Raw genomic sequence first — 25,803 nt, forward strand, 5'->3', positions numbered from 1 at the left:
AAGTAGAGAAGGATTTTAATAATCAAGTGGAAAGATGACCAACTTATTCTGTAGATACTAACCAAATTCCTTCCCCAGGTACCTCTGTCATTAGCCAAAGGGATCATGAACAGAGTAGCCATGGTGGCAGGGGCAGGGGTGGAGCTTATGCAGGGGCTCAGCAACATGGACTTCCACTCACCAAGGCAGATGGCTGCAGCCAGTGCCAAGTGCCTAACTGGCCAGCAGCAAAGGCCAACACTGAGTCCTAGACATGGTACCCTTCCCCAAGGTGATCAGCCACTACCTAGAGGCACATTGATTACACAGGACTACTTCCATCGTGGAAGGGGTGAGGTTTTGTTGTTACTGGAACAGACATATATTTGGCCACAGATTTGCCTACCCTCCATGCAATGCTTCTGCCAAAACTACCATCCAGGGCTTACAGAATGCCTTTTCCACCAACATGGTTTTTCACACAGCATTGCTTCTGATCAAAAACTCACTTCACAGCAAATGAAGTAGAGTAATGGGCTTGTTCTCATGGATTTTACTGGTTTTACCATTTCCCCCACCATCCTGAAGCAACTGACTTGATAGAATGATGGCATAACCTTTCAAGGATTCAGTTACAACACAGCTAGGTGCCAATACTTCACAGGACTGAGGCAAGGTTCTTCAGGAGGGTCTATATACTCTGACTCAGTGTCCAATAAAGGGTGCTATTTCTCCCATAGCCAATATTCATGAATCCAGGAAAGAAGGGCTGGAAATGGGAATGGCATTATTCACTACTACCTCTAGTAACTCACTAGCAAAAATTTTTCATCCTGCCCCTTGTGGGCTTGTAATCTGCTGGCCTAGAGGTCTCAGGCCTAAAGGGAGAAATGCTTCTTCTAGAAGACACAATAATGATTCCATTGAACTAAAAGTTTAGACTGCTGCCTAGTAATTTTGGGCTCTTTGTTCCTCTGAATCAAAAGCAAACAAGGGAGTTGCTACGCTGGCTGCAGTGATTTGTTCTGACTACTAAGGAGAAATTTCACTGCTACTCCACCATGAGGTAAGGAAGAGTGTGCCAAAAATATAATAGATCCCTTAGAGCGTCTTTTCCTGCTGAACTGAAGAGTGGGGAATGGAACAGAGAAAATGAAAATGCCACAGAGCTCCAGTACTGAAATTCTGTAGGTTTTTTTTAATTCATTAAACATTTTCTTGGTTGCTGTAAATTTTTAAACTTAAGATTCTAAAGTTCTAAAAAACATGATTCCAACAGTTTTTGCCAGCTTATTCATTGCTTCTGAGAGGAACAGACAGAACCTAGGAGTTCCCTACTGTGCCATGTTCCAGTATGCCAACTTTTTACGAGGCTTTAAAATTCATCCATTTATTCATTCAACACCATAAATTGAGCCCCAAGCATTGTTGTATATCAGGTATTTTTGTCTCTTGTAAAGTCAGCATTAGGCATCAGTGTTATCTGGCTTTCTCAGTAGAAGTTTGGGATCTAGAATGAAAGATGAGACATTCTACACTTAGATGATAAACCAGAAATGGAATATTATGCTCTCTATTGGGGCTATTACTTTCCAAGACAGACACACAAACTGGACAAACAGAAAGGTAAAATGAGATTGGAACAATGCAGGGCAAGAAATGGTTGAGGTGTTGAGGGATGAAAATGTTTGATTTATTATCTGTAACCCCTGGGGTTACAGTTTCAGAGAAATAAATTGTCTTAATGCAATCAAGAACTTCCTAGAAGTCAACACTGCTTGAAGGAGGAAAAACTATTTAGAGATGCATATACAGGTGGTAAAACCATAAAGTATAACAGGATAATGTCACAAAGTTAGAATAGTGGTTATGTCCAAGAGGAAGGCTATTTGGGTATGGGCTTCTAGGATGCTAGCAAGTTCTATTTCTGAATACCAGTTATATAGTTGGTTATTTTATAAACACTTTAAATTTTACATTTGTATCTTTCATATGTATGACGTATCTCACAGAAGTTAAAAAGAAAACACAGGTAATGGATACATATGGGGGATTAAAATAGTTACAAATTCTTTTTTTTTTTTTTTTTTGGCTGCTCAGAGTGACATCTTAGTTCCCTAATCAGGAATTAAATACGTGCCCCCTGCAATAGAAGCACAGAATCTTAACCACTGAACCATCAGGGGAGTCCTGGCCACAAATTCTTTAACATCCATAGAGGAGGGTCTGTTCTCTCCACACCTTTGAATATAGGCTGGCCCATGGCTGCTTTAACTAATAAAGCACAGCAGACAGAAGCGATGCTATGCTCTTTCTGCCTTTAGCCTTTAAGAGGACTGGTAACTTTCAACTTGGTCTCTTGAAGAGTGAGTCACTGTGTAAGAAGTCTCACAATCTGCCACAGAGAGTCCTGAATACTACATGGAGAGGGAGTGTCATGACTGAAAGTTTTGCAGTCAAGCCTACCAAGGTACCAGACATATCAATCAAGGCACCTTGGACTGTCCAGATCAGACCAGCCAACAGCTGAATACCAGTAAGTGACCACAGGCAGTATCACCTGGAGTAGAATTGTTCAGCAGCTGCTGCTGCTGCTAAGTCGCTTCAGTCGTGTCCGACTCTGTGCGACCCCATAGACAGAAGCCCACTAGGCTCCCCTGTCCCTGGGATTCTCCAGGCAAGAACACTGGAGTGGGTTGCCATTTCCTTCTCCAATGCATGAAAGCGAAAAGTGAAAATGAAGTTGCTCAGTCCTGCCCAACTCTTAGCGACCCCATGGACTGCAGCCTACCAGGCTCCTCTGTCCATGGGATTTTCCAGGCAAGAGTACTGGAGTGGGGTACCATTGCCTTCTCCATTGTTCAGCAGAGCTTTGCCCAAATTCCTGACCCTCAAAATAATGAGATAAAATAGTTATTTCAAACAACAAAACTTTGGAGTAGTTTATTCTACACTCTTAGTCCCTTCAGGCTACTGTAACAAAAATACCATAGTTTGGGTGGCTTAAGTAATAAATACTTTTTTTCTCACAGTTCTGAAGACTGGGAAGTATAAGATCTGGTGAAGAACTGCTTCCTGGTTCATAGATAGGCATCTTCTTATTGTGCCCTCTTGTGGTGGAAGCAGCAAAGGAGCTCTCTAGGGTTTCTTTCACAAGGGCACTTAATCCCATTCATGAGGACTTCACCCCCATAACCTAATACTATGTCCCCATGTTCAAATACTATGACCTTGTGAGTTGGTTTCAACATATGGAATTTTGAGGGGGCACAAACATTCGATCTACAGTATACCCTATAGATAACACACACAAGGCAAATAAGCAAAAAATGATTTAAGAAAGTAAGTGTTCTAATATTAATAGTAAAGCAAAGCAGCCTTAAGAACAAAATGCATTGTTTTGGAGGGACAAAACATTATTTTTTAATCAAGTATGTGTGTACTCTGAAGATAAGAGAGTCCTAAAACATTAACGTCATTATGTATATGTTCTTGGAATGGTGAGACCCTTCAAAGCAAACACCAAAAACAGAAACCATAAAGGATAAGGCTTAGTAGGTTTGAAAACATAAAACCTTAAAGTTGCTGAATGTCTAAGATATTCCACTGTTAACAAAATTAAAGGCTTAGAAAAAAGTATGGTCAACTGCATACTTCTTTCATGGATATTGTAGGAAATTGTAGAGTATTACTAAGTATTGGGTAGAGGGTTAAATTACATATTTAGTAATGGTGTTGAGTAAATGCCAAACAAAGTGCATTGTGACAATGACCTTCTGAAAAACATATTTTAACCCAGGCCAGGAGAAATTTTTTTGGTATTGGATATTTTAGGCATTCAGACTCGTCCAAGGTAAGGAGCAGCGGCTGCGCTTTGCTGGAGCAGCCATGAAGAGATACCCCACGTCCAAGGTAAGAGAAACCCAAGTAAGACAGTAGATGTTGCAAGAGGGCATCAGAGGGCAGACACACTGAAACCATACTCACATAAAACTAGTCAATCTAATCACACTAGGACCACAGCCTTGTCTAACTCAATGAAACTAAGCCATGCCCGTGAGGCCACCCAAGACTGGCGGGTCATGGTGGAGAGTTCTGACAGACTGTGGTCCACTAGAGAAGGGAATGGCAAGCCACTTCAGTATTCTTGCCTTGAGAACCCCATGAACAGTATGAAAAGGCAAAATGATAGGATACTGAAAGAGGAACTCCCCAGGTCAGTAGGTGCCCAATATGCTACTGGAGATCAGTGGAGAAATAACTCCAGAAAGAATGAAGGGATGGAGCCAAAGCAAAAAGAATACCCAGCTGTGGATGTGACTGGTGATAGAAGCAAGGTCCGATGCTGTAAAGAGCAATATTGCATAGGAACCTGGAATGTCAGGTCCATGAATCAAGGCAAATTGGAAGTGGTCAAACAAGAGATGGCAAGAGTGAATGTCGACATTCTAGGAATCAGCAAACTGAAATGGACTGGAATGGGTGAATTTAACTCAGATGACCATTATATCTACTACTGCAGGCAGGAATCCCTCAGAAGAAATGGAGTAGCCATCATGGTCAACAAAAGAGTTCGAAATGCAGTACTTGGATGCAATCTCAAAAACGACAGAATGATCTCTGTTTGTTTCCAAGGCAAACCATTCAATATCACTGTAATCCAAGTCTATGCCCCAACCAGAAACGCTGAAGAAGCTGAAGTTGAACGGTTCTATGAAGACCTACAAGACCTTTTAGAACTAACATCCAAAAAAGATGTCCTTTTCATTATAGGGGACTGGAATGCAAAAGTAGCAAGTCAAGAAACACCTGGAGTAACAGGCAAATTTGGCCTTGGAATATGGAATGAAGCAGGGCAAAGACTAATAGAGTTTTGCCAAGAAAATGCACTGGTCATAACAAACACCCTCTTCCAACAACACAAGAGAAGACTCTACACATGGACATCACCAGATGGTCAACACCGAAATCAGATTGATTATATTCTTTGCAGCCAAAGATGGAGAAACTCTATACAGTCAGCAAAAACAAGACCAGGAGCTGACTGTGGCTCAGATCATGAACTCCTTATTGCCAAAATCAGACTGAAATTGAAGAAAGTAGGGAAAACCACTAGACCATTCAGGTATGACCTAAATCAAATCCCTTATGATTATACAGTAGAAGTTAGAAACAGATTTAAGGGACTAGATCTGATAGATAGAGCACCTGATGAACTATGGACAAAGGTTCGTGACATTGTACAGGAGACAGGGATCAAGACCATCCCCATGGAAAAGAAATGCAAAAAAGCAAAATGGCTGTCTGGGGAGGCCTTACAAATAGCTGTGAAAAGAAGAGAAGCGAAAAGCAAAGGAGAAAAGGAAAGATATAAGCCCCTGAATGGAGAGTTTCAAAGAATAGCAAGAAGAGATAAGAAAGTCTTCTTCAGCGATCAATGCAAAGAAATAGAGGAAATAACAGAATGGGAAAGACTAGGGATCTCTTCAAGAAAATTAGAGATACCAAAGGAACATTTCATGCAAAGATGTTTTCGATAAAGGACAGAAATGGTATGGACCTAACAGAAGTAGAAGATATTAAGAAGAGGTGGCAAGAATACACAGAAGAATTGTACAAAAAAGATCTTCACGACCCAGATAATCACGATGGTGTGATCACTGACCTAGAGCCAGACATCCTGGAATGTGAAGTCAAGTGGGCCTTAGAAAGCCTCACTACGAACAAAGCTAGTGGAGGTGATAGAATTCCAGTGGAGCTATTCCAAATCCTGAAAGATGATGCTGTGAAAGTGCTGCACTCCATATGCCAGCAAATTTGGAAAACTCAGCAGTGGCCACAGGACTGGAAAAGGTCAGTTTTCATTCCAATCCCAAAGAAAGGCAATGCCAAAGAATGCTCAAACTACCCCACAATTGCACTCATCTCACATGCTAGTAAAGTAATGCTCAAAATTCTCCAAGCCAGGCTTCAGCAATACGTGAACTGTGAACTTCCAGATGTTCAAGCTGGTTTTAGAAAAGGCAGAGGAACCAGAGACCAAATTTCCAACATCCACTGGATCATCAAAAAAGCAAGAGAGTTCCAGAAAAACATCTATTTCTGCTTTATTGACTATGCCAAAGCCTTTGACTGTGTGGATCACAATAAACTCTGGAAAATTCTGAAAGAGATGGGAATACCAGACCACCTGACCTGCCTCTTAAGAAATCTGTATGCAGGTCAGGAAGCAACAGTTAGAACTGGACATGGAACAACAGACTGATTCCAAATAGGAAAAGGAGTTCATCAAGGCTGTATATTGTCACCCTGCTTATTTAACTTCTATGCAGAGTACATCATGAGAAACGCTGGACTGGAAGAAGCACAAGCTGTAATCAAGATTGCCGGGAGAAATATCAATAACAGTCAGACACGACTGAGCGACTGAAATGAACTGAACTGAACTGAATGAATTAGATATTTTTGGCAGGGATCATGAGAACCCAAATCACTTTTAAAAGGGCCTATTTTTAAATTACTGTTACCCCTCCCCCTCCCTGCCTCGCTTGTAAAAGCCCATGGACAGAGGACCACGGTGGACTATATTTCATGGGGTTGTAAAGAGTTGTACACAACTGAGTGACTGAGCACGTTGACCCCTGCCCCACCTTTCATTAGACCTGAAGCTCTACAAAGGCAATGGCTTGTCTGTCCTATTTCTGATTATGTAGTATCAGTATCTAGTACCTAATTACCTAGGGTCTGGTAAATATTTGGCATGTAAACTTTTAAAAAATGGATAGATGGATAAATGAATGGATAGATGAATAAATGGATGGACTGTTAAAATATTATGCTTTAAAGAAAGATACACACACACACACCCCTTAGAAAAAGATTAACCCTGAAAACTTATTGAACGTGAAAAGTTTTTTAAACAAAAAGTACAAGCATTTTAAAGAAGACAGATACTGGAATGATTCCTTTCTGACCTCACAAGTTTTTTCAGGTACAGACTGACCTTCTATTTGCTTTCTATTGCTGCTGTAACAAATTACCACAAATTGAGTGGCTTAACCAACACAACTTTTTTATCTGACAGTTCTGAAAGTCAGAAGTCCCAAACAGGTCAGCAGGGCTGTAGTTTCCAGAGGCTGTTCACATTCCTTGGTTGGTGACCCTGCATGACTCCAATCTCTGCTTCCAGTTCACATCTCTCTGACTCTGATCTTCCTTCCTCCTTTATATATAATTGTAATAATCCTTGTAATTACATTGGGCCCAAAGGTATAATCCAGAATAGTCTCTCCATCTCAAAATTTTTAAGTTACTCACATGTGTGAAATATCTTACCTCATAAAATAACATAGAGGAAGTTCACTCCATGAACTCATAAAATAACATCAGGAAGTTCACTTTTTTGTGGGGCATTATCCTACCTACCACACCTCAGTTCCACAAAACTGAGAAGTTCTGTCCCTAAAATGCCTAAATTTAAAAGGGGAAGCTCTAAGACAGTTCTTTCATAAAGATAAAATTACTATTACAGACCACCAAACACTTCTGACAATTTTAAAGAGTCTCTTCTTTCATACCTTATTCACTTATTTCTTTTAAAAACGAGACAAAGATACAACACTTGCTCTACATAGCTCAGTGGAGGGCTCTGAGGCATTGCTCTAACCAATTGAGTTCCAGATCCATCCCCATATAGTGCTCGAAGTTCCCTGCACTTCAATTCCATCTCTAAGGTGGTTGTTCAGTTGCTAAGTACTGTCTGACTCTTTGTGATCCCATGGACTGCAGCACACAGGCTTCCCTGTCCTTCACTATCTCCAGGAGTTTCCTCAAACTCATGTCCATTGAGTTAGTGATGCCATCCAATCAACTCATCCTCTGTCGCCCCCTTCTCCTCCTGCCCTCAATCTTTCCCAGCATCAGGGTCTTTTTCAATGAGAAGGCTCTTCGCATCAAGTGGCCAAAGTACTGGAGCTTCAGCTTCAGCATCAGTCCTTTCAAAGAATATTTGGGGTTGATTTCCTTCAGGATTGACTGGTTTGATCTCCTTGCAGTCCAAGGGACTCTCAAGAGTCTTCTCCAGCAGCACATTTTGAAAGCTTCAGTTCTTCGGTGCTCAGCCTTCTTTATGGTTCAACCCTCACATCCATACATGACTACTTGGAAAAACCATAGCTTTGACTATATACATCTCTGCTTTTTAATACGCTGTCTAGGTTCGCCACAGCTTTTCTTCCAAGGAGCAAGAGTCTTTTAATTTCATGGCTGCAGTCACCATCTGCAGTGATTTTGGAGCCCAAGAAAATAAAATCTGCCACTGTTTCCTTTCCCACACCCCTCCCCCGCCCCATCTATTTGCCATGAAATGATGGGACCGGATGCCATGATCTTCGTTTTTTAAATGTTGAATTTTAAACCATCTAAGGTTAGCTGTGGGCAATCCGAGAAGGTGAGACAGGCTGACAGCATTTTTCCACGTTGTTCCGGTTACCTTGGTTATAACAGGAACGTTTGGGTTCCTCTTATAGGTTTGCTTGTTCCCCTAAAAAGAGGGAGTATTTGGAAGGTCAGCCCTACCTGTAAACCCGCATTAAGTAAGGCTTGGCAAAAGGGCTAGATACTTCGCCAGAAACCTTTAAAAGCAAAAACCTTGATAGTCTAGTGGTGAATGAGGTGACATCCAGTGGCAGGAGGGTGGGGAGGAGAGGTCGGTTAACTAAGGGAAACGGCGATAAAAATTAGCAAACCTAACCGTCACGGGAAGAATATAGGAAATCTGGCCTCGGAGGTGCATTTTTTCCACTGACGCGGAGCAACCATTTTCTCCAATAGGTTGTGAGGAAACGAGCAACCCCTGTTGGTTTCGAGGGTGATAACAGCTTTTCGCAAAGACGTTCTGCTGATTCTCCAGTAGGGGTCAGTGATGAGGTAGGTGCAATCCCTCGAATATCCTAGTTAACCAGTGAGTTTTAACTGTAAAGGAGACATAAAATAGGAGACAAGTGTTAAAGAGTGAGCCAGTAATAAAGGCCAGTTATATCTCGTCTGTTTTTAATGCACACATTAGTGAACTACTGAACACGTAAAAAGTATCTGGAAAAAGGTAAACGTTTGTTGTTTACACAAAATTTGAATCCGTTAGTTGTACAGAAAATTTAGGTTCCCTTAAATCAGGGCGATGATAAACAAACAAAAGAGACGGGGTCTCGCTATGTTGCCCAGGCTGGAGTACAGTGGCTATTCACAGGCGCGATCCCACTACTGATCAGCACGGGAGTTTTGACCTGCTCCGTTTCCGACCTGGGCCGGTTCACCCCTCCTTAGGCAACCTGGTGGTCCCCCGCTCCCGGGAGGTCACCATATTGATGCCGAACTTAGTGCGGACACCCGATCGGCATAGCGCACTGCAGCCCAGAACTCCTGAGCTCAAGCGATCCTCCAGCCTCAGCCTCCCGAGTAGCTGGGACTACAGGCGCGCGCCACCGCGCCCGGCGATGAAAAACCTCGGCAGAGACATACTAGAAGTTGCGGTGTTGTGACGTCATCTGGGGGCGGGGCGAAAGCAGAAGCCCTGCCTGGCATAAGACACGCCCGGCTCAGGGTGGGCCGGGAGGCTGAGGACATGTGACGTCATGGGGCGGAGATATCGTCTCGCCCTGGTCTGTTTGCGAGCTTGGAACTCGCACCTTTTCTTGTTCCAGCTTCGGCTCCTGGTGTTTTGCTTGGACTACTGTATTTTCTGGAGAAGGAAATGGCAGCCCACTCCAGTGTTCTTGCCTGGAGAATCCCAAGGACGGCGGAGCCTGGTGGGTTGCCGTCTTTGGGGTCGCACAGAGTCGGACACGACTAAAGCGACTTAGCAGCAGCAGCAGCAATTGTATTTTCGTTTAAGAAAAGTTGGTCGGTTGGCTCTTAATGCTCATAGGTGTTGTGTTCGGACACGCAGGTAGCACAAAAGGAAATGCAGTGCTCGGTCCCTCAGCTTTCCCTTTCTTCAGCAGATCTTAAACACGTGCTGCACTCTGTGAAGAAGTTATTTACGAAGGAACCGGACCTTCTGTCCCTAAATCTACCATTGTCCACAGCAAGCATTTAGGAGGTGTCTTCGCTGTACCAAGGAATGTGATCCATAGTAGCGGGGGTTGGGGTCCGCAGAAGTGCTGGAGGCCAGCTTAACTTTCACTGTTGAAGAGAGGTGGGGGAGCCGTCCGTTCATTGCCCGTTATTGTTGGGGGAGAAAATCTAGTATTGGAGTAGACTGTGCAAGAATTAGTATTTGGCGACCTGAAGTCTTTTAGGAGCAAGACTAGGTTGCTGCTGCTGCTGCTAAGTCGCTTCAGTCCTGTCCGACTCTGTGCGACCCCATAGACGGCAGCCAACCAGGCTCCGCCGTCCCTGGGATTCTCCAGGCGAGAACACTGGAGTGGGTTGCCATTTCCTTCTCCAATGCATGAAAGTGAAAAGTGAAAGTGAAGTCGCTCAGTCATGTCTGACTCTTAGCGACCCCATGGACTGCAGCCTACCAGGCTCCTCCGCCCATGGGATTTTCCAGGCAGGAAGGCATAAAGAGGAAGGAGGAAAAAAGAATTTCCAGCCATGGTAGATCTGCAGTCAGCAGACCTTTTCTGTTTTATACAATCTTTACCATCTTTTTCTCTTAAAAACTAGTCCAAATCCCCCCTCCATTTCCTCCCTTGCAACACATTATTTTGCTCCCTCTTTGTAGATAATTTAAAGGCCGTCAGAAACATCTCAACTCCTTGTTACTCCGCTCTCCTTTAAAATTTATCTTTACATTTTCTTTTATATACATATTTGAATTTATTTATTTTTGCATTTTAAAATTTATTTTTAATTGGAGGATAATTGCTTTACAGTATTGTATTAGTCTCTGCTATATATCAACATGAATCAGCCATAGATATACATATAGCCCTGGAGGAGGGCATGGCAACCCACTCCAATATTCTTGCCTGGTGAATCCGCACAGACAGAGGAGCCTGGTGGGCTGCAGTCCATGGGGTCTGCATGTGTCCAAAGAGCTGGACATGGCTGAGCGACTGAGTACTGCATAGCACATACATATATCCATCCTCTCCCTCTTGAATCTCCCTCCCACCTCCCTTTCCATCCCAGCCATCTAGGTTGTCACAGAGCACCTGATTTGAGCTCCCTACTTCATACAGCAAATTTCCACTGGCTATCTATTTTACAGATGGTAATGTATATGTTTCCATGCTACTCTCTCCTTTCATCCCACCCTCTTCTTCCCTTTCTGTGTCCACAAATCTGTTCTCTACATCTTCATCTCGATCGCTGCCCTGCAGATAGGTTCATCAGTACCATCTTTCTAGATTCCATATATATGCATTAATATATGATATTTGTTTCTCTCTTTCTGACTTACTTCACTCTGTATAACAGGCTTTAGGTTCATCCACCTCGTTAAGACTGACTCAGATGTGTTCTTTTTTATGGATGAGTAATATTCGATTTTATATATGTACCACAGCTTCTTTATCCTTTCATCTGTCCATGGGCATCTAGGTTGCTTTCATGTCCTAGCTATTGTAAACAGTGCTGCAAAAAACACTGGGGTACATGCGTCTCTTTCAATTATTGTTTTCTCAGGTTATATGCCCAGTAGTGGGATTGCTGGGTCATATGGTAGTTTTATTCCTAGTTTTTAAAGGAATCTCCATACTGCTCTCCATAGTGAGTCTATCAATTTACATTCCCACTAACAGTGCAAGAGGGTTCTCTTTTCTCGACATCCTTTTCAGCATTTACTGTTGGTAGATTTTTGGTGATAGCCATTCTGATTGGTGTGAGGTGATACCTCATTGTAGTTTTAATTAAAAAATATGGAACACTTCACGAATTTTTGTGTCATCCTTGTGGAAGGGCCATGTTATTTGTATTGTTCCAATTTTAGTATATGTGCTGCTGAAGTGAGCACTATCTTCACATTTTCAAAGAAGGGCAACGCTTTGTTGTCTCTTCCTGTCAACTGCTCCTATCAAATTCTTCCATCAGTTATTTCCACACCCATCTTCGCTCCCTCTCTCCCCTCCCCTCTTATATAGAGACTCTAAGCTTTCTTTCAAGTGTCCTTTGACCTTGCTTCTCTTTCCAAATAAAATCTGTTTTCATGGTTGCCCTTCCTGAAAGCATGTTCTACAGTTACTACATTCACTTCCTAACATTCTGTCTTCAGACCACAGCCCACTACCCACTGAAATTATTATAAGGTTCCCGTATCTAAGCCTCCTAATTGGCAGTTCTAAGGGACTCTTTCAGACTATGTGACACAATTTATGCCCCGCTCAACCATCTGAACTATTTGTGACCACTACCTGCTCCCTGAAGGTTTCTCCCTGGTTCTTGCTGACAGCCCCTGCTGGGTCCTCTAAAGTTTTGCTGCTCTTTCTGCCCACTGTATAAATGTTATTCTTTGTAGATCCTCCTAAACCTTCTCTGTAGTTTTTTCATGCTTTTCATGACTGATCTCACCAGTTCTCAAGGTTCTTAAATCTGTAGCTCCAATGTAATGGTCTTTTCAGAGCTCTAAATCTGTATTTCAAGCTGCCTACTAGGTGTTATATTGAAATTATTCAAAACTTCAAATTCAACATGTGCAAACAAAACTGATCATCTTCTGGTCCCTTCCTCCAAACTGTTTCTAACTTCCTATATTCTCACTTTCTACCAATATATGTAGTTGGTCACTTCAGAACTCTCTGAGTCATTCTTGACCACTGTTCGATGCATTTAACACCAGGTAAAATTTATTTTTTGTCTATCCAATAATGAGCAGTGTGCTAGGTAATGGAGATATAGTGGTGAAGAAAAGGGACACGGTGGGGAGACAGAACATAGCAAAAAAAAAAGTTACAAGTTGTGTTAAGTGCCATAAAGTAAACAAAGTGCTGAGATAAAAACAATAATGACAGGAAAAGGGGAGAGGACCTATTTTAGAGAAAGCAATGATGTAAGCAGATCAGGGGGGAGGGGGCTGTAGGAAATCTCTGGAAAGAGAGAACCATGCATGACTTTCCTGACATAGATCAGATCAGATCAGTCGCTCTGTCGTGTCCGACTCTTTGCGACCCCATGAATCACAGCACGCCAGGCCTCCCTGTCCATCACCAACTCTCAGAGTTCACTCAGACTCACGTCCATCGAGTCATTGATGCCATCCAGCCATCTCATCCTCTGTCGTCCCCTTCTCCTCCTGCCCCCAATCCCTCCCAGCATCAGAGTCTTTTCCAATGAGTCAACTCTTCACATGAGGTGGCCAAAGTACTGGAGTTTCAGCTTTAGCATCATTCCTTCCAAAGAAATCCCAGGGCTGATCTCCTTCAGAATGGACTGGTTGGATCTCCTTGCAGTCCAAGGGGCTCTCAAGAGTCTTCTCCAACAACACAGTTCAAAAGCATCAATTCTTCGGTGCTCAGCCTTCTTCACAGTCCAACTCTCACATCCATACATGACCACAGGAAAAACCATAGCCTTGACTAGACGGACCTTTGTTGGCAAAGTAATGTCTCTGCTTTTGAATATGCTATCTAGGTTGGTCATAACTTTTCTTCCAAGGAGTAAGTGTCTTTTAATTTCATGGCTATAGTCACCATCTGTAGTGATTTTGGAGCCCAAAAAATAAAGTCTGACACTGTTTCCACTGTTTCCCCATCTATTTCCCATGAAGTGATGGGACCCGATGCCATGATGTTCGTTTTCTGAATGTTGAGCTTTAAGCCAACTTTTTCACTCTCCACTTTCACTTTCATTAAGAGGCTTTTGAGTTCCTCTTCACTTTCTGCCATAAGGGTGGTGTCATCTGCATATCTGAGGTTATTGATATTTCTCCCGGCAATCTTGATTCCAGCTTGTGTTTCTTCCAGTCCAGTGTTTCTCATGATGTTCTCTGCATATAAGTTAAATAAACAGGGTGACAATATACAGCCTTGATGAACTCCTTTTCCTATTTGGAATCAGTCTGTTGTTCCATGTCCAGTTCTAACTGTTGCTTCCTGACCTGCATACAAATTTCTCAAGAGGCAGATCAGGTGGTCTGGTATTCCCATCTCTTTCAGAATTTTCCACAGTTTATTGTGATCCACACAGTCAAAGGCTCTGGCATAGTCAATAAAGCAGATATAGATGCTTTTCTGGAACTCTCTTGCTTTTTCCATGATCCAGTGGATGTTGGCAATTTGATCTCTGGTTCCTCTGCCTTTTCTAAAACCAGCTTGAACATCAGGAAGTTCATGGTTCACATATTGCTGAAGCCTGGCTTGGAGAATTTTGAGCATTACTTTACTAGCGTGTGAGATGAGTGCAATTGTGTGGTAGTTTGAGCATTCTTTGGCATTGCCTTTCTTAGGGATTGGAATGAAAACTGACCTTTTCCAGTCCTGTGGCCACTGCTGAGTTTTCCAAATTTGCTGGCATATGGAGTGCAGCACTTTCACAGCATCATCTTTCAGGATTTGGAATAGCTCAACTGGAATTCTATCACCTCCACTAGCTTTGTTCGTAGTGATGCTTTCTAAGGCCCTCTTGACTTCACATTCCAGGATGTCTGGCTCTAGGTCAGTGATCACACCATCGTGATTATCTGGGTTGTGAAGATCTTTTTTGTACAGTTCTTCTGTGTATTCTTGCCACCTCTTCTTAATATCTTCTGCTTCTGTTAGGTCCATACCATTTCTGTCCTTTATCGAGCCCATCTTTGCATGAAATGTTCCTTTGGTATCTCTAATTTTCTTGAAGAGATCTCTAGTCTTTCCCATTCTGTTGTTTTCCTCTATTTCTTTGCATTGATCCCTGAGGAAGGCTTTCTTATCTCTTCTTGCTATTCTTTGGAACTCTGCTTTCAGATAGTTATATCTTTCCTTTTCTCCTTTGCTTTTCGCTTCTCTTCTTTTCACAGCTATTTGTAAGGCCTCCCCAGACAGCCATTTTGCTTTTTTGCATTTCTTTTCCATGGGGATGGTCTTGATCCCTGTCTCCTGTACAATGTCACGAACCTCCATCCATAGTTCATCAGGCACTCTATCTATCAGATCTAGTCCCTTAAATCTATTTCTCACTTCCACTTTATAATCATAAGGGATTTGATTTAGATCATACCTGAATGGTCTAATGGTTTTCCCTACTTTCTTCAATTTAAGTCTGAATTTGGCAATAAGGAGTTCATGATCTGAGCCACAGTCAGCTCCTGGTCTTGTTTTTGCTGACTGTATAGAGTTTCTCCATCTTTGGCTGCAAAGAATATAATCAATCTGATTTCGGTGTTGACCATCTGGTGATGTCCATGTGTAGAGTCTTCTCTTGTGTTGTTGGAAGAGGGTGTTTGTTATGACCAGTGCATTTTCTTGGCAAAACTCTATTAGTCTTTGCCCTGCTTCATTCCATATTCCAAGGCCAAATTTGCCTGTTACTCCGGGTGTTTCTTGACTTGCTACTTTTGCATTCCAGTCCCCTATAATGAAAAGGACATCTTTTTTGGATGTTAGTTCTAAAAGGTCTTGTAGGTCTTCATAGAACCGTTCAACTTCAGCTTCTTCAGAGGTTACTGGTTGGGGCATAGACTTGGATTACAGTGATATTGAATGGTTTGCCTTGGAAACAAACAGAGATCATTCTGTCGTTTTTGAGATTGCATCCAAGTACTGCATTTCGAACTCTTTTGTTGACCATGATGGCTACTCCATTTCTTCTGAGGGATTCCTGCCTGCAGTAGTAGATATAATGGTCATCTGAGTTAAATTCACCCATTCCAGTCCATTTCAGTTCGCTGATTCTTAGAATGTCGATGTTCACTCTTGCCATCTCTTGTCTGACCACTTCCAATTTGCCTTGATTCATGGACTTGACATTCCAGGTTCCTATGCAATATTGCTCTTTACAGCATCGGACCTTGCTTCTATCACCAGTCACATCCACAGCTGGGTATTCTTTTTGCTTTGGCTCCATCCCTTCATTCTTTCTGGAGTTATTTCTCCACTGATCTCCAGTAGCATATTGGGCATCTACTGACCTGGGGAGTTTCTCTTTCAGTATCCTATCATTTTGCCTTTTCATACTGTTCCTGACGTAAGAGAAGGCATTTTAGCCTAAGTCATTCTGTGATCCAACCTTGGTCCCAATGCTTATCCTTGAACAAGTCTCTTATGAATAATCTTAAGGGAAAAAAAGAATGCAGGAACAAGTGACTGTTATGAGGCAAGAGAAGTAACAAAAGCACAGATAATAAATCATTTATAAAGACTCCCAGTTCTGTTTCAGTAGTAAAGATTAGCCTGAAGTGCTTAACTCCCAGATTAACTGGAACCTAAGGGATGATGATGTTGACCATTGGTCAGACCCTGATGACTTTAATCAACTAAAGCTTAGACTCTGCTTATCTTTGCAGCGAATCTGTGCTGGCTTCTCCTCTGCCCAAGCCCCTTCATGATTATGCGTTTACCCTTAGCTTAAAGTTTTGCAGTTCTGAGCTCACTGCTTGGGAAAGATTCCTGGTGTTCTCCTTTTCTGCTGCAAGAAATAAATCCTTCCTTCTTTCAATCTTTGGCTTGGATCAACACCCACCAAGAGAACAGAGTTTTTGGGTAACAGCTAAATAAGCCTCCTTGAGGAGGTGTCATTTAAATTGAGACCTGAAGAATGAGGCATCAGTTAGGGTACCTCAATTGCAAGCAGTAAGGACTATCTGTAAACTGAAGTAACAAACTCCACTTAAGAAGGGATTAATTGGAAGGAAAGAGAAGTGTGAAATAAAATTTATATTTTATGAAAAAAATTTAAAAAATAAAAATGTATGTTTTATGGCAAGATAAGAAAAATTTAAATATAAAAAATTCTGCCTTTTGGCCTCCTCTCTCCTGCCACCGTGCATAGTGTATCTGCATCATGGATTAACCAAACCATCCCCATCAGCAGGAATGTCTCCCCAACCTTAAACAGCAACATTCTCCTAGCACCAACAAGGCAACTCCTTCAAAGATAACATTTCTTCTTGATCTTGTAAGGAAGGGGTCACATGACCTACCACAATGGCGTTTAGATCTTTATTATGTAATCTGTCCATATACATCATTTGATGTGTCAAAAAAACTTAAAACTGTGCCTATACTTCTACAATGTTCTCAGAGCTTTCTGATACACTCTTCCTGAGTTATAATCCTTAAATTTGGTTGGAATAAAATTTTCCAATTCTTAGATTGACTAACTTTTTTTTGTCGACAGAAGAAATGTGGCAGAATGAGAGCTGTCCCCCAAAGTCTGTTCTTTCCTTTTACTAAACTAATAAATTTTCAGTTGAGTACATGAAGCCCCGGCTAGAGACCACATTTCCTAGTTTCTCTTAAGGCCAAGTGTGGTCAAGTTCTCAGTAAAAGTGATATGTGCCACTTCTGCATCACTTGCTGAAAAATAAATCAACTCTGCTCTTTTGCCCTTACCCCAGCACTGAAGTGAAGTCGCTCAGTCATGTCCAACTCTTTGCGACCCCATGGACTGTATCCTGCCAGGCTTCTCTGTCCATGGATTTTCCAGGCAAGAAAACTGGAGTGGGTTGCCATTTCCTTCTTCAGGGGATCTTCACAACCCAGGGATCAAACCGGGATCTCCCGCATCGTAGGCAGATGCTTTTACTGTCTGAGCCACCAGGGAATTCTCCCCCAGCACTAGATGGCGCCAATGCAAACCTCTGGCAGTGCCCCAGCTTTAATCATGCAAATAAGGAAAATGATAACACTCTAATGGCAGAAAACGAAGAGCAATTGAAAAGCTTCTTGATGAGGATGAAATAGGAGAGTGAAAAAGCTTGCTTAAAACTCAACATTCAGAAAACTAAGATTATGGCATCTGGTCCCATCACTTCATGGCAAATAGATGGGGAAAAAGTGGAAACAGTGATGGACACATCCAGTAGTCATGTATGGATGTGAGAGCTGGACCATAAAAAAAGCTGAGTGCCAAAGAATTAACTGATGCTTTTGAATTGTAGTGCTGGAGAAGATTCTTGAGAGTCCCTTGGACAGCAAGGAGATCAAACCAGTCAATCCTAAAGGAAATCAACCCTGAATATTCATTGGAAGGACTGATGCTGAAGCTGAAGCTCCAATACTTTGGCCACCTGATATATAGAGCTGGCTCATTGGAAAAGATCATAATGCTGGGGAAGATTGAAGGCAGGAGGAGGAGGGGGCGACAGAGGATGAGATGGATGGTATCATCAACACAACGGACATGAGTTTGAGCAAACTCTGGGAGATGGTGAAGGACAGAGAAGCCTGGGGTGCTGCAGTCCCCAGGGTTGCAGAGTCGGACCTCACCTCTGGTGAGGTGATGTGCAGCATTAAGAGGAAAGAAACCAGAGCCCATGGATAACTTACTGGAGTTGAACAACCCTGTTTGCCTGGGACACTTCTACCTCCAGACTGTTAGATGAGAAGTAAGTTCCTATAACCAAGCAGAACCCTATGTGGCTTTCCCAAGACATACCCTCCCAAGCAACTCATATCCTCTGCCTGTCTTTATTTTGTAGAAAAACTTTAGCATCCTCAGCCTTCCCTGAGTTCCAAAGAATAAATTTAATCAGAGAAGTGAGAAAATGTAAAAACAAAGGAAAACAGACAAGCAAGAAAAATAATAAGAGTTTAGCCATTAAGTGAAGTCAAGGACTTCTAGGGCCTCATCAAGGGCTATAGATAATGTTCTGAGCCATGTTCTTTGAGCTGCTTTGCAGATACTGAAACTCCCACTAGGTGGAAGAAGTTAACAGTATGCTGCCCACAAGAATGTAGGCTGCAGACCAGCTGGGATCAGAAGGGTGATGATGTTGACTTCTAATTATCTCACCACCAATCAATCAGAAGAATGTGCATGAGCTGATCACACACCCTGTAACCTTCTTGCTCATCCTATCTTTAAAAACCTTTCCCTGAAGGCCACTGAGGAGTCTGGGCCTTTTGAGGATTAGCGGCCTAGACTCTGCTCGGTGTCTGCAATAAAAGCTGCATTTTCTTTCACCACCACCTAGTGTCATTAGATCGACTTTACTTCACACAGTTAAGTGGACTCAAGTTTGATTTGGTAACACGCCTATTTCATGTAAATCATTATATTTTGGGGTGTCTATTATTGCAGCATACTCTGTCCTCTAATTTAGGGAAGCTCACAGAGGAAACTCTGGCTAACCAAAACTCAGAAAGGGCAGGAACTGAAAGAGCTCCAGGCATCTTCAGGGCACCCCAAAAGGATGAGTCAGCCTTGACCTCCTGTAAGGAGTCTGATTTTCTATTTTGCATTCTGTATCCTTCTACAATCACCCTTTTATACTCATATCCATTTTTTAAGATCATAAGTAAAACTTTTATGTTCTGCTTTTCAAATTTGTCACTATACTTTTAGTGGCAGTATGTCTCTCAACTTGATGTATAATTGATGATTTAAATTGAACCACTATCAGTTACACTAACCACTATTTCATCATTCTATACTTTTCACCTGTATTATTTTATGAATTAGTGATATACATAATACCCAGTACAAAGTTAATTATGCACAAATTTGCATCAGTCACTTTTCTTTCAGCTTTATTGAGGAACAATTTTCAAATAAAATTGTAAGACATTTAAGGTCGTGTACAATGTAATGAATTGTGTCCATTGTAAAAGGATTTCTGCCATCAAGTTAACACATCCGTCACCTCACGTGTTTACTTTTTTGTGGGGGCGACATTTAAGTTTTACTTTCTTAGCAAATTTCAATTGTACATCCAGAAGTGGAATTGCTGGATCATGTGGTCGTTCTACTCTTTCTTGAGACACAGCCATACTGTTTTCCATAGCAGCTAAACTCGTTTGCAACCCCACCGACGATGCACAAGGTTTCCATTTTCGCCACATCCTTGCCAGCTTTTATCTAAGTTTTTACTTATTAACATTGCTCTTTCAAACATAACCTAAATGACAGTTAATTTTGAGGCACTAAATGTCAGAATCGATTCTGCATTCATTCCAAATGGAATGTCTCAACCTGTATACACACGTCCATTCACTTGCGCTCGAGTCATTTATAAATCAGTCCTTCAGGGGAACGTTAATGGGGTCAGACCCACAGGGTTTCTGCCCTGGCAGCCGGGAGAGAAGGCTTGTGGGTAAACCGGGTCCCGGCTTACCGCCTCAGCAACAACCAAGCAGGGGACTAGCCTAAGGCCAGACCCTGGACCGCATAGCCGCAAGAGAACACCAGAGGAGAGCTGACGCGGTTGAAGAAAAGAAGGCGTTAAGATCACCCGCCAACAAGATAAAGAACGAGCCCAGTGCACTGCTTCCAGCACCAACCGCCAGCTCGGTCCAGCCCAGCCCACTACTGAGGAATGAGGAAGTGGGGAGGCGGGGCCTCCGAAAGGGAAGGTGGGGCCACCTGGGCAGGGAGAGGCGGGGCCGTCTGGGGTGTGAGAGGCGGGACCCGCAGGGCTGGAGACGAGAGTAGCCCGGGGCCTGCGGAAGGTGGGGCACGGAGGAGGGTGGGGTGGGACACGAGGGAGGGTTCGGTGCGGGGGAAGGGGGTGAGAGGCTGGGTCACTAGGGGAAGGTGAGGCGGGGCTTGTCTAGGACGGAGACTCCGGAGGCGCAGGGGGAGAGGAGAGAGGGGTACCGCCAGGGGGCGAGGATCTCCGCGGTCTCCGGATCTCAGTCCAGTCCTGGGCTTCCTCCTCCCAAGAAAGCCTCCCGGCCCCGCGGCCCCTCGCAACCGCGCGACAGTTTCGCTGCTGCGGACAGGATTTTCTTTATGATAGGTTATTTGCATTTCAGAGACACGCCCATATGGGCTAACCCCGATTCTGTTACATTTAATAAAGGAACAATGGATTAACGAGAGGTAATAAACATTTACTTCTTGGGCACACTCTGAAGGAAAAGCCTTTAGTGTAGTTAATACACAGTATCTCACAATGTCTATCAGAAGCTCATTTCTTGTGGCAGGTTTTCAAATATCAGAATAAATCCTTAAGTGAACACAGTTACTTATACGGTGTCACGCTGCTAGACTCATAAATTAAACTTGTGGGGTTATTGTCCTCAATTTAAATATCTTTGACTTTTATGCGACAGTAGCACTCCATTACAACATGGCTATTTGTTACATTGATTTTGATCTGAGGTGAAATAAATCACGTCCCCAAACCAAAACAATACATTAAAATCCTGATATTTAGCAAACTTTGTCGCAGTTATTGATTCTAACTCTTTACACCAATGTGGCAAAAGCTTTCTACTGTATTTAATTTATTCATTTGCCTTAGAACGTTTCACTTTCATCAGATTAAGTTTGAAACAGTGCTTCCTTTGTTTGAGGACACCATAGAATCAGACTAATGCCACACCCTGCCAGAATAATTGGCAAATTAATTTGCTTTTTTGTAACTTTCTATTCTCAAGGTTAATTATTTATTGAGGTTAGTATATTTGAACAGCCTGGCTTTTGGTATAGAAACAAATATTTTAAACTGCATACAGCTTATACTGACGAAGGTGAGAGAGGATCAAGATAACGTTCTTTAAATCATTCATTCACTCATCCAACAGTTAACTATTGAGCCAGTGCCTGCTATGTGCTGCTAAGCTGCTAAGTCACTTCAGTCGTGTCCGACTCTGCGACCCTATGGACTGCAGCCCACCAGGCTCCTCCGTCTATGGGATTTTCCAGGCAAGAGTACTTGAGTGGGGTGCCATTGCCTTCTCCGTGCTATGTGCTAGGTGTCCTGAAATGTTAACTATTAATTAATATTGGGGATAAAAGTTAGATTAAAAGTGTAAACAGAAAACAAGGAAGTTGTTTGACATGATACAAATAGTCTAAGATACAGGCTTATGACTATTCAGCTTGAACCTTGAGAAAAGGGCATAATTTCTAAGAGAAGAATGACTGGAATAGTTCTAATCTTGCATGACTGCTGGCCTCTGGTTATGACTAGTATCAAAATCCTAGGGCTTTCCCTATACAAAGGTGGTGAGGAGGGTAATATCTTCCCCTTGAACTCCTCCCCTTACCTTGAATCAGTGGAAGCTCATTGAGGCCTTCTGAGGTTAAAATGGCAATGTACTTTCACTTTTATTTTGGAGAGGGAAATTTTAAACTTTTGGAGTGTGGTTTAGACAGCTTCTTATTGAGATTTCATAATGTGATGATTGAATATATAGCACCATGGTGCTTGCTAGGAGATGTTTTATAAATACATTATTTTATCACAAGTCACATTGATAATAATTAAAATGTATTGTTATACCAAGTTTTCTCTATATTACAATTTAATATCAAAATGATTCATAGTTTCCTCAGGGTGTGCCCTGAAAAAAGGCCTATTTATACACAGAGTATTAAAGGCACAGTCTGCTTGTGCCTATTCAAATGAACCCCCTTGCTGTACAATGGCAGAGCTCTAATTCATTTTGTTCAACTCATTTCCCAAGAGGCCATGGCCTAACATGTGGCAAGAAACAAAGACAGACAAAATCACTATGTATTAGTTGCAATATTCTGTAAAAGGAGATAATCTATAGTCACCATGATGTATAGATAAACAATATTACATATTACAAAAAGAGTATTTGTATAAGCAAGACAAATAAATACAAATGCTGAGTTATGCTTTATCGTTTTTAAAACAAATATTAGTGCTCTTGTACAGTAATATAATAATATAGACTAAAAGAGTGATTTACCCTTTGTGATAGAAATTTATTAAACTAGTAAGCCTGTTTATGCATTTATTCATTCATTCACTCTATCATTAATCATTGAAAGTGAAGTTGCTCAGTCATGTCCGACTCTTAGTGACCCCATGAACTGTAGCCTACCAGGCTCCTCCGTCCATGGGATTTTCCAGGCAAGAATGCTGGAGTGGGTTGCCATCTCCTTCGCCAGGGGATCTCCCTGACCCAGGGATTGAATTGGGGTCTCCCACATTGTAGGCAGACGCTTTTACTGTCTGAGCCAACAGGTAAGTCATTAATCATTAGGGATATACAATTAAAACCACAATGAGATACTATGTCATACCTACTAGGATCACTATAATTTAAAAAAAAACTGTATAGTAATAAGTGTTGGCAACAATATGGGGAGCTCTTGCACATTGTTGGTGGGAATGAAAAATGGTGCTGTGAAAAATGGTTGGCAGTTCCTCAAAAAGTTAAGCATATGATTACTATATAGTCCAGTGATTCTATTCCTAGCCACAAGAACTGAAAACAAGGAATCAGTTACTTGTAGATGGACGCTTGCTGCAATATTACTCACAATAGCCAAAAGGTGGAAACAACCCAAGTGTCCTAATAGAAAACCATGTGAACAAAATACTCACCCATAAAGAGGAAAAAAGTTCTGATGCACTCTATAGCATAAATGATCCTTGAAAACATTATGCTAAATAAAAATTTGCCAGACACTAAAGGACATATATTGTAAGATTCGACTTATATGAAATATCTAGAAAAGGCAAATGCATAGAGACAGAAAGTAGAAAGAGGCTGAGGGGAGCTGAGAACGGAGAGGGTGGGGGGGTGCTTAATGGATATAGAGTTTTTGTTTTGGGGTGATGAAAAAGTTTGGCAAATGGTGCTATAAATTTCCTTTTCATCACTGCTTTAGCTGTGTTCTTCAAAATTATATACATTGTATTTTTACTTTCATTCATTTCAGTGTATTTTCCTTCCCTTTAAGACCTCCTCTTCGACCCATGAATTATTCAGAAGTGTGTTGTTTAGTCTCCAAGGGTTTTGAGATTTTCCTGTTACCTTTCTGTTATTAATTTCTAGTTTGATTCCACTGTGGATGGAGAATATAGTCTGTATGATTTATAGGTCTTTAAATTTTGTTGGTATTGCTTTTCTGGCCCAGAATATGACCCTTGATAAGAGTGTATATGCTGTGGTGTTAGGTGAAATGTTCTATTAGTTTTGATTATTTTGGGTTGATGCCATTGTTGAGTTTTTCTATAACCTTGTCGATTTTCTGTCTAGTTTGTTCTATCGGTTCTTGCAAAAGAGGGACTGATGCCTCCAACTACGTTGTTGTTGTTGTTCAGTCGCTCAGGCGTGTCTGACTCTGTGACCTGATGGACAGCAGCACCTGAGGCCTCCAACTATGTGGATTCATCTATTTCTTCTTTCATTTCTATCAGTTTTTGCTTCACACATTTATATTCCTTTATTATTGTTTATAATTATATATAATTCTTCCTCAACAATCTTTAGAACCAAATCAGAGAGTGTTATAAATTTTTACTGCAATCATCAAAAATAATTTAGAAAGAAGAGAAGGGAAATCTATTATATTTACCCATATTTTTGCTTACCATGTTCTTTCTTCCTTCCTGATGTTCCGAGATTCTTTTTTAAAAATATTTTATTTTTGTTTATTTATTTTGGGCCATGCTGGGTTTTCGTTACTATGCAGGCTTTTCTCTAGTTTCAGAGATCGGGGGCTACTCTCTAGCTGCAGTGCACAGGCTTCTCATTGGGGCCTCTCTGGTTGCAAAACACGACCTCTAGGGCATGCGGGCTTCAACAGCTGCAATATACAGGCTCAGTAGTTGTGGTTGCTGTGCTCTAGAGCACAGGCTCAACAGCTGTGATACGTGGACTTAGTTGCCCTGCAGCATGTGGGATCTTCCTGGATCAGGGATTGAACTCGCATCTGCTGCATTGGCAGACAGTCTTTACCACTGAGCCACCTGGGAAACCTCCAAGGTTCTTTTTTTAAAAAAAATTCTTTCCTTTCTGTTCAGATAACTTCCAGCTTCCTTTGGTAATATTTTAGGAAACATCTGTTGGTGAAATTCTCTTTATTTTCCTTTGTCTGAGAATGCCTTGATTTCCCCTTCATTCTTAAAACGTATTTTCACTGGATATAGGATTCTAGGTTGACAGCTCTTTTCTTTCAGGACTTAAAAAATGTCCTACCACTTCCTCCTGGCCTCTATGGTTTTGGATAAGAAATCCACTGTCATTTAAATAGTTTTCTCCCTTGTAGGTAAGGTGCTGTTTTTCTCTGGTTTTGTTCAATATGTTTTATTTGGCTTTCATTTTAGGAAGCTTGATTATAATGTATCTTGATGTGGGTCTCCTCAGGTTTGTTTAGCTTCTTAAATCTATAGGTTTGTGTCTTTTGCCATATTTGGGAAATCTTTAGCCATTATTTCTTTGGGAACTTTTTCAGCCCACTCTATACTTTCCTTCTAGGAGTCCAGTGATATAAACATTAGAAATTTTGTTATAGTAGCACAGGTTTCTGAGTCTCTTCTCAATTTTTAAAAAATTCTATTTGTTCTCTGTTGTTCAAATCAGGTCATTTCTATTGTTTTATCTTGTAGTCCACTGATTGTTTTCTCTGCCCCTTCTATTCTGTGTTGAGTTCATCTGTTGAGTTTTAAAATTTTGGTTATTACATTTTTTTCAGTTCTGAAATTTCAATTTAGTTCTTTATATCTTCTATATCTTTTTTGAGACTTCCTATTTCTTTGGTGAGACTTTCTATTTTTTCAGCTGTTTCGAATGTGTTCACAATTGTTCACTGAAGCATTTTTACAATGGCTCCTATAAAATCTTTGTCAGGTAATCCTAACATCTTTGCCTTACTGATATTGGCATTTATTGATTGCCCTTTTTCATTCACTCTGACGTTGTTTGAGAATTTGATGATTTTTTTTTTTTTTTTTTGGAGAATAAGCTGTGCTTTTTGTTTGAGATCTGAATATTTTGACTATTCTAAGACTCTGAATTTTATTTAACCTTCTGTTTTAGC

At 41.5% G+C, this 25,803-nt stretch overlaps 1 long non-coding RNA gene and 1 pseudogene across 1 annotated transcript in view; both read right to left on the reverse strand.

Moving 5' to 3' along the window:
* Positions 1-5,731: 5,731 nt before the first annotated feature.
* LOC133255280 (uncharacterized) overlaps positions 5,732-25,803 on the reverse strand; it is a 164,425-nt gene continuing 144,353 nt past the window's right edge. The window contains exon 3 of the long non-coding RNA XR_009738912.1: positions 5,732-8,952. This is a non-coding gene — a long non-coding RNA (uncharacterized LOC133255280). The remainder of the gene's footprint in view (positions 8,953-25,803) is intronic.
* LOC133256273 (U6 spliceosomal RNA) lies at positions 11,838-11,938 on the reverse strand (annotated as a pseudogene).

The sequence above is a fragment of the Bos javanicus genome, chromosome 10 (genome assembly GCF_032452875.1).
Source record: "Bos javanicus breed banteng chromosome 10, ARS-OSU_banteng_1.0, whole genome shotgun sequence".
In the NCBI taxonomy this organism is placed as follows: domain Eukaryota; kingdom Metazoa; phylum Chordata; class Mammalia; order Artiodactyla; family Bovidae; genus Bos; species Bos javanicus.